The sequence below is a fragment of the Mytilus californianus genome, unplaced genomic scaffold, assembly GCF_021869535.1.
Source record: "Mytilus californianus isolate M0D057914Y unplaced genomic scaffold, xbMytCali1.0.p SCAF_8, whole genome shotgun sequence".
Classification (NCBI taxonomy): domain Eukaryota; kingdom Metazoa; phylum Mollusca; class Bivalvia; order Mytilida; family Mytilidae; genus Mytilus; species Mytilus californianus.
Window position 1 is genome coordinate 93,151,824 of NW_026262734.1, and position 10,993 is coordinate 93,162,816.

Consider the following 10,993-nt stretch of genomic DNA (forward strand, 5'->3'; position numbering starts at 1 on the left):
GTGCTGACAGACGATGTCATTGCTCGACATGCACAGCCGTCTGGTGGAATCGGCCAAACTTTAGACAGTTCGTACCAGTATTCAGTTGCCACGAGGACAGCCGATTTTCAAGGAATAATAAAATGGAGGAATCTGATGTTCAGTAGTTGTCGTTTGTTGATGTGGTTCATAAGTGTTTCTCGTTTTTTATATAGATTAGACCGTTGGTTTTCCCGTTTGAATGGTTTTACACTAGTAATTTTTGGGGCCCTTTATAGCTTACTGTTCGGTGTGAGCCAAGGCTCCGTGTTGAAGACCGTACTTTGACCTATAATGGTTTACTTTTTTAAATTTTGACTTGGATGGAGAGTTGTCTCATTGGCACTCATACCACATCTTCTTATATCTATTGTAACATTTTGTAGACTTTTGAAAAAAGAAAAACTGACTATAATTGTAAAAGACAGAAAATTCTCAGAGATTCCTACGTTTGTTCACACACAAAAGATGAAATCCGCTGGAATTTTTTTCTCAAAAAAAAAATGGTCCAACTGTCCATTAAATTGAACAAGAGGAAATACCTGATTGCCAATGAATAAAATCTATGTCTCCATTGATATATAACCTTTATTTTATTGCGCTACTGCACAAACAAGAATAAGTTATAGCAGTAATACTAAACTGTCTATCACTGTAGACAATTATGACAGGAGTCTGAAAGTTTAAAATTGGTGATTTGTCCTTGTATATTAACCATTTTAAAGAAGTTTTAAAATCACAAGTATCGGTCAATGTGGTAACATTTTTTTTTTCGTATTAATAGTAATATAAAATGAATTTTGTTTATCGGTATTTCAATTGCGGTATAAGGTGAAAGATATGAAAACCAGAACGATAATACGTTCCGTTGGTGGGTTGGTTTGGTTGAGCGTTTGGTTTCGGTAAGTTTCCTGGACTTTCCTCCCTGACCATGGAATTTAGTATTGTTTGATAGTAGATATCATAATTGATGTTCATACACAACCATATATATTCTATATGCTATCTATATACAAATAAGGAGATGTGATATGATTGCCAATGATACAACTTTCCACCAAAGTTCAAATGAAGTGAATGCAGGCAATTACAGGCAACCGTGCGTCTTTCAATACCGTATAGTTGGCTATATCATCGGAAAAATATGAAACAATTCAATTGAGAAAACAAACGACAAAATTCTATCAAAGCAATGTACGGAAATAAAAGCTTCTTCTATGGTACATGTTATGACTTTTATTTTCGCATCTCTTGAGGTTGGTCCTCATGGATTAAGATGCTTCATTTCAAGATCAGTCATCAACGATAGAGTCTATAAACAGCTGATAAATAATAGCAACAATTAATGTAAATGCTCTGACATATAAACATAAGGAGGTGTAGTATATATTTGATTGTCACTTTGCATGTTGTGACAATTATCCAGAATGACAAATTGTAAAACAATTTAAAGAGAACTCTAATACAGTCCATCAGTTTTTCGAAGTACCATGGACGTAAATGATAAAAGGCATTTACAGTGGTTTAATTTTGTCACGAAATATTTTAAACAACTGAGATAAAGAAAGGAAAAAAAAACCTACAGAATACATAAAAAAATCATTTGAAAGGATTCAATATACGTTACACCCAAAAGGCCATGCTTAATACTATATTGAAACCTTTAATTTAAACAATGCAACAATACATTATGCTTTATTTAAAAACACTCCGTCACATGTGAAACAAGATACATACAATCACATACACTCATGGAAATAAATAAAACAACTTTGAAATGAATTCTTATTGCAACTTTTAGAAATTGAATTAACGTTCCATTTTTCCTTTTCTTTTAAAAACATAATTAATACTAAAGTGTTTATGCGAAAGGCTGAATAAGTTCATTATTTTCTTAATTCAATCACTATTGTTACATTCTTCATCTAAACACATCAAAAACAAAAGTTCAATCAATATCATGTATAGATTTTCAATTGAAGAATCAATATTGCTCTTTATTTTCTTTATTATATCAATATTAATACGCTATTTTTAATCTAACTACATCAAAAACAACATTTTGATTAATTTATCGTCTCTAATCTACAATATTTGACCCGTAGATGGTCCCCACATTTTTACTTGCTTGGTTGTTGCATGCCGGGATTGTTTATCGGCCATGATGCAAGATGTCAATAAGCGCGTCTGCACTCCTGGCAAAATCACTTGGATTTAAGTATTTCAAAGGAATATAAACCTGGAATATATATGCCATAGTGAAGGTAAGTGTTTATTTCATACATTTATTATGAGAAGTAAAATAAGTATGTAAGGATATATGAGATATGAGATATTAGCTGAAATTGTTGGGAAAATCCAGACGGAAAAAATGGCTTCCGCGTTATGACGTCGTAGGAAGGCGTAACAGCAAAATCAAAAATAGCCTTTCTAGACGGCATAATTATTTGGACTAACTAATTACCAATGCAACTATATTTCTGTGTAAATGTCGTAGTTGCTGTTAATATAAGGATATAAAATATATATGCACTTTTTTTATTTGAAGTAAATGATAAAAAGATCATGGAATTATAGTTTTCAACCTGGTACTGATAACCCATTGAAAAAAGTCATGTAATAATGTAATAGGATTTTTTGATTTTTTTGATTTTTTTTTAAGTTTAGTCTACCTGAAACAGTTTAACTGATTACTCTACTCTATGCATTCTGTTAGATAAATACGTTTTTCTGCTAATACAACATAGGGGAAAGAAATATTAACAACTCAAAGTGTTTATATATAGATATCGAAACAGTAATATCAACTTACATTTCAATTCAATATAATGTTTAAGACTTCCTAAATTTTTCCTTACTACAAAGTTATATCTTCCTAAATGACTGCTAATTTCTGGAACAATTGTCGAAAACAATGTGAATATTTCTTCCGAGTCTTTTTCTGCATTTAATACACCAAATTTTCCGCTGGCGTTTGTTGACCATGAAGTTTATGGCTTCTGGAAACTTGAAATTTTAATTGAGACGTCACATGATTTCCCTAGTTCTGCTTCATATACATGTTGATCAATGTTTTCCCTGTCTACTTCGTATGGTTTATCTGACAATTAGAGAGGACGGTGATTTGTTGTGAGAAATTAAAAGCAATTTCCGACAGATTTACTTCAAACGTCATCAAAAGTACAATTGTGTTTTGGTACTTTTTGATCTTGAAAATCAATTCCTGGGGACAAATGACATCAACATTGTTTGATAATAGATTTTCGGTTTTTTCTTAATTTTGATGCTTTTAAATGAGAGCATCGTATAGAAACTGATAGTAAATACATATAGCTGATCATCGTTTTTTGATGATCGTTTAAAAAGTATTATCAAAAATACCTGACTCCAAGATAAAATAAAAACTGGGGAAGTCCATAAAAACTGAGAAAATCAAACGTTAGATTTTATTAACCAACAAAAAGAATGAAAACAACAGTCATATTTTTGACTTGGTACAGACATTTTTCGCAGAAAATGGTGGGTTAAACCCGGTTTTAAATCCTATTAGAGTATCTGCTATGAAAGTAAAGTAAGTAGTTTCTTTTCAAGAAGCCTTTTTGTCGAAACATACATTTAAATTACATCATTGTAGTGACATACAATTGATATGATAAAAATCTAAAATTGATGTTTGTTTTTTTCGTGACACTAGGGCACATAATACAGATTTTATAAGACTGACATCAAAGTAAAAATATCTACTGCTTTGAATGTGTATCATCTACCAACTGCCAAAAAAATATTGGACTAAAAGCGGGAAATATACGCGGTAATTTAATTGTTAAATTATATTTAAAGGTTACTAAGCCAAAAAGACTATACAATCTTAGATCGACTTTGTTTAAGAGAGTTTCGATCTTTTTACTGCTAAATTTATGATTCCGAACATCATCAGCTAGTTATTTATCAAAATTTACAATACATTATAGAAAATAAAATAACACTGGTAACAGACAAATGTTGTTCTTGAAAGAGACTGTATACACGCAAATATATTGACTACATGATGTTGGTTCAATGTAAGAGGTGTCGATATTAAAATACGAAGATATATTAAGGTCGACCAACTGGAGACCATATGACGAGGATATAACGTAATTTATCTTACCTCCTATACATTTCTAGGAATATGATTGGCTAAAAGCAACCGCGTGGAAACCGTGTATATTCCATATTATATTAGTAGGCGGGGCTTATTTCAATACACTGTTAGTAGTGGTGTTATATCCATTTATACAAACAACACGGTGTTCAGAAAAAATATTTAAGGTTTCAACAGACGACGAAATTGATAATGAACGATTGAAATAAATTCAAAAAACACATCTTAAGCTTACAAGTTGAAATTGTTGCCATTTGTTTTTGTATAGCATGTATAGACCAATGGAAGTAGGTTCCTAATACTAACGATATTGAAGACTTGATCACGTTTATATGCCACTATTCTAAATTAATACCACATGTTAAGATAGTCGGTAAGATAAATTCGTTGCATAGTGTGCAAGTGACCTAAACCGAAACATATGGGGTCAGGTAATTCCATATGGGGATTCGAGCTTCGCTCACACCCAGAAGAGAAGCTTAACCCCCAAACTTAACTAAACACATTTAGAGACCAATAACGAATGTACTTTTGATAATTTAGTTGGGAATCTGCCCGTTTCATTCACTATTCTAAAAACAGGTTCCTCTAACAACACAAAATATACATTGTTAAAATATCTAGGATCACAACTTTAAAGATGCCTGAAAAAAGCTCAAAACTAAATCGTTTTAATATTTATAGAAACAATGAATACTTGAAAGTAAATTCAATATTGACTAACTGGTGCAAAACCAATCAAAGATTCTAGGCTTCTATATTGTTGATTTTTGTGGTAACTGTATCGAATACACTTTAACAATAATTTCCGAATGAATATTAAACCTTTTTTGTTGTCTTTATGAATAAAAACATGCAGAAAAAATTTGCATTGGTATGGTTGCTAATGAGACAACTCTCCACAAGAGACCAATTGACACAGAAATTGAAAAACTATATAGGTCACTGTAGGGCCTTGAACAATGAGCAAAGCTCATACCGCATATTCAGCTCTAATAGGCCCCGAAATGACAAATGTAAAACAATTCAAACAAACAAATGAACCTTTTTGTCTCGTTATTCATCACGCTAGCGAACCTGTCAATAGTAAAAGGTCCCCATAAACTTTCAAAAAATTTAAAAAATTCATTTCAAATTTGCCAATCCTCATGATCACTCATTTTACTAATATAATCTGCCTTTCAATTCAATGTGCGAGGAATCTATTGTAATTCAATGAATATATTCTGCTCTTTACAAATACAAAAAAAAAGAATAGGCAAGATTTTGTTAATCTTCCTCCATGCTTCCAGCTTGTACTTTACGTACACAGTTTTGGTTATCAGTAAACCATTTCAAAATGTAGCCCATAATAAAACGACAATTAGGCCTGTTCAATTACTCTCATCTTTTTCCAGGTGGAGCTTTTACATCTTTCAAATTCGTTCCAAATTTTGTGAAAAATCTTATTTTCTAATTCTACAGTATAAACCCAACATGCTACATAACTAGCATCTGTAATGCTTTGCAAACCTGCCTTTAACAACATTAAAGTTATGACTAGCAGAAAAATCTAACTTTTCAAAAAAATTAACTTGCGACATAAATTCGACTAGTTCGTCATAATTGCTTTCATAGCTAGAAGATAAAAATAAAACATAAATCTGTAGATACTTATCATTGACAGTAACTGGGTCATTGCTGTTTGGATGGCTGGTAACTTGGTGCAGAAGCTGTGGCTGACTTGAAGTTGAGTGGACAGTTTCTTCTCCAGTGACCATACTGCTAACAGTAGTGACAGATGTCCATGGAGCACGGCTCACGCCGTGCGGTGCTGGTACGAAAGGGCTGTTGATACCGACTGAAATCGTAAGCTGGAGGAGGAGCAGGGGCAGTAGCGATACGTTCAACTGCTGGAGTTGGACTAGCTGTATACGGCTGAGGGCGGATCTTTTTCTCATTGATAGTTTTAAGGGCCATAGTCTCGGCCTGACGAATATTTTTCTCGTCTTCATCATTGTCAGCGATATCATTAATCTCGTATTCTTTAACAGTAACCCATCCCCCAGTGGAGTTATCAGCAATCCTGATGGGTTTATTTCTTTCTTTGAGTTTACCCACCAAATCATCGGTAATAGACGAAAGGGGGGAAGCAACAGATACAAGATCCTTGTGGATTTTGTTAAGACCATCCATAATACTCTCGTTAAAACGAAACTGAATCCGATTCCCTTCTGATTCAAACTTAATATTAGCCTCATCTCTTTCATATCTTTTTATATTTCTTTGAAAAACTGTAGGAATGTCGGACTTTAAATCAACGAGTTTTTTATCTAAATAATCTTTGAAAAGCCCAAAAGTGTCTACTAAGTCACGGTTTTGTTGACTTGCTTGTAAATTTGAAACGTTATGACGTTCGGACTGCTATGCAAGGGGTCTCTTAACAAATCGTCTTCATTCAACTCGAGGACTGGTTCGGAAATGTCTTTACCTAAACTAAACTGCACTTTACTGAACGGTTTACGAGCTTCGAATGACAATATATCTTAACATACTTTAACAAGAAAACTATTCGCGCTTTAAAAATCCCGTGCTATTTACATATTAAATATCATACTCAATATATTTACGCAATGCGACAAATATTGACCAATCCGGAATATCATATATTTAAAACACAAACCTGTTTATCTAATATAAACACCAATAGATGACCACTATGCGGACACACACTCACGTGTGATTGTTCACATAATAGAAACACGTTCGTGCTCAACTTTAATAAATACATTTATACGGAAAAGATTAACAATCAAAATTTATGTAGAAAACATATAGTGTCTAAGCTGGGCTTCGAACTCAAGACCTTTAGCGTATCAACCCACAACTCAAACCCCTACACCAGGACAACTGGATACGAAATCACTGTTAATTTAACATACTGGAACATTGTGTCCGGGACTCATTAAAGGTATATTCTATATAATGATATATAAAGTATATAAAAAGGAATGTGTGGTGTTCTAAACTAGATTTTATAAAATGTAAATGGTCTTTTGAACTAATGTAGAACAGCTGGGCTGTAAAATAGTTATCCCATTCGGACTTGGGATGATCTTACACTGACACACCGCTTCCTCGTGGGATAATTATTACTGAAAGGCAAACTAAACAAAAACGGAGTAAGGTAGTTTTTAAAATTGGAGTTGTAATATAATTGCCAATTAAACAAACACCAATCACTGTCTAAAGACAAGGACGTAAACAAGCAGTAATCACAATGAATCACTTGAAGGTCTTGAACATACAAATATCAAACATTTCGAAAGAGAGAGAAAATAAAACAACGGCCCGATTATTGATAAATACAAGTATCAAGAAACAAATGTGTCTGTCTGTATGTATGTTTAATGTTCGTAAGGATGTATTTCAAGTTGGTTTGTTTTTCTCTAATAACAACTTAAGGATTTAGCAATTTATATTTGAGACAAAAGTGATACGTACTTTCTTTCCTCCGAAAATACAATAAGAACATTGAATGTCTCATTATTGCATAGATTTTATGATAAGGGATTGGATTTTAAATTCAATTAATCATTTGTTTATCGTCAATTAATCAAAATTTTAATTTACCTTTGACGCTGTTTTTGTTTCTATTACCCTATTCGATTTTCTTATTAACAGTTATTCCATCTAGTGTTCCGGTCCTCACATACCCCATCAAACATGGTTGAATTTGAAAATGTGATATCGGCAAACGAAATGTCTAATACACCGTAGATGTTCTGAACTTGACAATTCAACATATCAGTAAGAGGGACATTGTTGTGTTTTGCATTAATCTTTGCAGTATATCCGTTTACAAGCATTTTCTTCTTATAAAGTGTGATGTTAATGGTTTTGACTATTACCGATTGTGATGTGACATTTGTACTAACAATTTCATCTTTGTAGAACCAGGTTATCTCCCCTGGTTATGGAACAGAGTAAAAGTCTACTTCTATTTGAATCCTATTTCTATTTTCCATGATTGAAGCCTGTACAAATACTGGTTGTCCTATTCACATGAAGAAAGCAATTTTAATACAGTAACTGTTTTGTGGTTATATATGCGTGATGTAATGTTATTTTTAAAATATAATAGAATATATTTACAATGATACGCCTGCAATTGCTGCGACTGAACAAGTTTCCTTTATTAAACATTTTGACTTAATGCAAATGTTTAAGCGTTGATTGTAGGTAAAATATACTTGATAATTTAATTTTGGATGGAACGCGTCCTCTGATTGGCTGACGTTGTTTTATTTATCAACTCATAGACATAATTGTGTCATGGGACCTCATCAACGTTTTTAAATGGTTAACTCCGGTTTAAAATGAAATTTAGAATAAATTATAAGAAATGACTGTAATAAAGTTTTCTGTCATTCAAAATAACATAAAAAATGTGGTGCACACTTTAAAATAATCCGCTGTGCGGGTTATTCAGTGTGCACCACATTTTTGATGTTATTTCTTCCTAGACAGAAAAATTATTACAGTTATTCCTTAAATGAATTTTTGAGTAAAAAATGAAGCATTTCTTAAAAGGTACTCTAGTTTAACTATTCATATTGAGATTGTTTTAAAACATTACTGGAACACATGTACCAGAGCAGTCATTACAATACGTTAAAGAAATTGATAAACTTCTTTAAAATGCCTAAATCTATTCTACTGTATGTTGCATGCAATAAACACCCATCTTTAAATGCCTTTGACCATCGCCGTAGATTGATTTGAATAATCACCAGCAGACCATTGACATATGTATCACCCTGCATCTCGTTGGTCGCAATAAGATATAGATAAAATTGACGTTCTGTCATATACAATTCCATTTAGGGATCGTAAAACTATACCACTGCGAACGTGAGTCCATTCAATCTCTAATTTGGAGTATTTTCTTGAATTCATGGAACAAATAAGTCTCACATGAGAAGTGATAGTGCATTTAGCCATCTGAGGAAACAGGTTTACAAATACATCTGAAAAGGATTGATTATTTTATTTGTTGCTTCAAAAAAAAAGCTAAGGACGAGCAAATATTGTAACGATGGAAAAAGTAAAATCACAAAAATACTGAACTTCGAGGAAAATTCAAAACGGAAAGTTCCTAATCAAATGGCAAAATCAAAAGATAAAATACATCAAACGAATGGACAACAACTGTTCTATTCCTGACTTGGTACTGGCATTTTCTTCTGTAGAAAATGGTGGATTGAACGTGGTTATAAAGCGCTAAACTTCTCACTTGTATGACAGTCATATCAAATTTCTTTATATGGACAACGACGTGTGAACAAAACAAACACGATAGGTAAAAATGTCATAAATGGGGATACAAAATATCAATTGTTTGTGAAACGTATTGCCCCTTTATATGATTTGCACCACGTTTAGAAATTGTTATTTAATCTATTGTGTTTTTCATCATACTAGGTAGTTTACCGTGCTACGTGATATTACAGCATTATTTAACATTGTGTGTCCAAGAGGATGGACGTAAGGTTTTTTCAGTTGTTATGTTAAAAGCATCAATTCGGATAGTACATACAGTATTACGGTGGCAAGATCGTAATTAGTTAATCGGAGATCAAGGTAACATTATTGCTGGTTTTACAGTGCTAGTAATCTATGAAAGCAACATGAGAAACGGAAAACCTTGAATTATTCAAGTGATTATTATAAAGATTGTCAAGAAAATCACATTTTGATAACGTCTCCTCGGAGACGTTATTAAGAGTTGAACGATGGACAGTCTGTGGGCTGAGTGCTTCTTACTACCTGATTTCACGATATTACTGAGACGCTAATGATTAAAGTTCGTTGATTGGTTGGGACAACCCAAACCTGGTAAATGTCCTTCAATCCCGTAAAGTATTGGACTTGAACTCGCAATTAGATTTTGCCTAGTTACCAATCATGCATATCGTATGTATCGGTACACAGTACACAGATAACACTTATCTATAAATAGCCGAAACTCCTAGCTGATATTTTGTAAACGCACATGTGATAATTTAATATTCCACACAGGGACTCGGTTTATAATAGCAGATTAAACTTTTGTTTGCCCGGTTTGTTTACCAACGTTTTTCAAATCTTTTTTAGTATTTCCTGTCTATTTGTATTGTATTATTAACCATTTTATCATTGGCATGAATATTTCTTAGCTTTTTAGCAATGTACAGTTAACTATGATCTATTATATGAGGGGCCTGATGTGGGGGGGGGGGGGGAGGGGTCTCATCACGATTCACGAGTTGATTTTTTTGTCAATCACGATTCACAGAAAATAAATTTCCATGATCACGGATCACGAAAATATAAAAAGAGTATAAATCTGTAGAAAAACGGATCACGATAGCGAAAATGCGCCGATCACGAAGAACGAAAATAACCCATCAGGCCCCTCTTATATCCATATCTGTATACTGAAAAATCCTGTACAAATATTCAGGAAATACGAAAGACATTTAAAAAACATTGATAAACACAATTTTAATCCGCTAACGGATTAACCGAGTCCCTGTGGTCGCTCACTGTTACGTTCATCTTATATATATGAAAGCATACTTAGGAAATAGGAAAACATCGTGCTTTTTATGTTAGGTTATACTGAAATATTTATACTTATAAGTAAGATTTTTATACTTATAAGTAACGACCTTTTCATGGTAAAAGCCGAAATCCAAGGGAAGACATATATATGTATCTGATAAAAGAACATTTTTTTACAATAAATATGCCTACACATAGGTATCATGGTTATGACATTTCGTGATGGGAGAATAAATTGTATGACAA

At 32.8% G+C, this 10,993-nt stretch overlaps 1 long non-coding RNA gene across 1 annotated transcript; it reads right to left on the reverse strand.

Annotated features, from left to right (window-relative positions):
- Nucleotides 1–1,699: 1,699 nt before the first annotated feature.
- Nucleotides 1,700–7,256, reverse strand: LOC127711829 (uncharacterized). The gene is made up of 2 exons (XR_007986897.1): nucleotides 2,831–7,256; nucleotides 1,700–2,257 (listed from the first exon to the last, which is right to left on the reverse strand). It is a non-coding gene; the product is annotated as an uncharacterized LOC127711829 (long non-coding RNA).
- Between the last annotated feature and the right edge of the window lie 3,737 nt (nucleotides 7,257–10,993).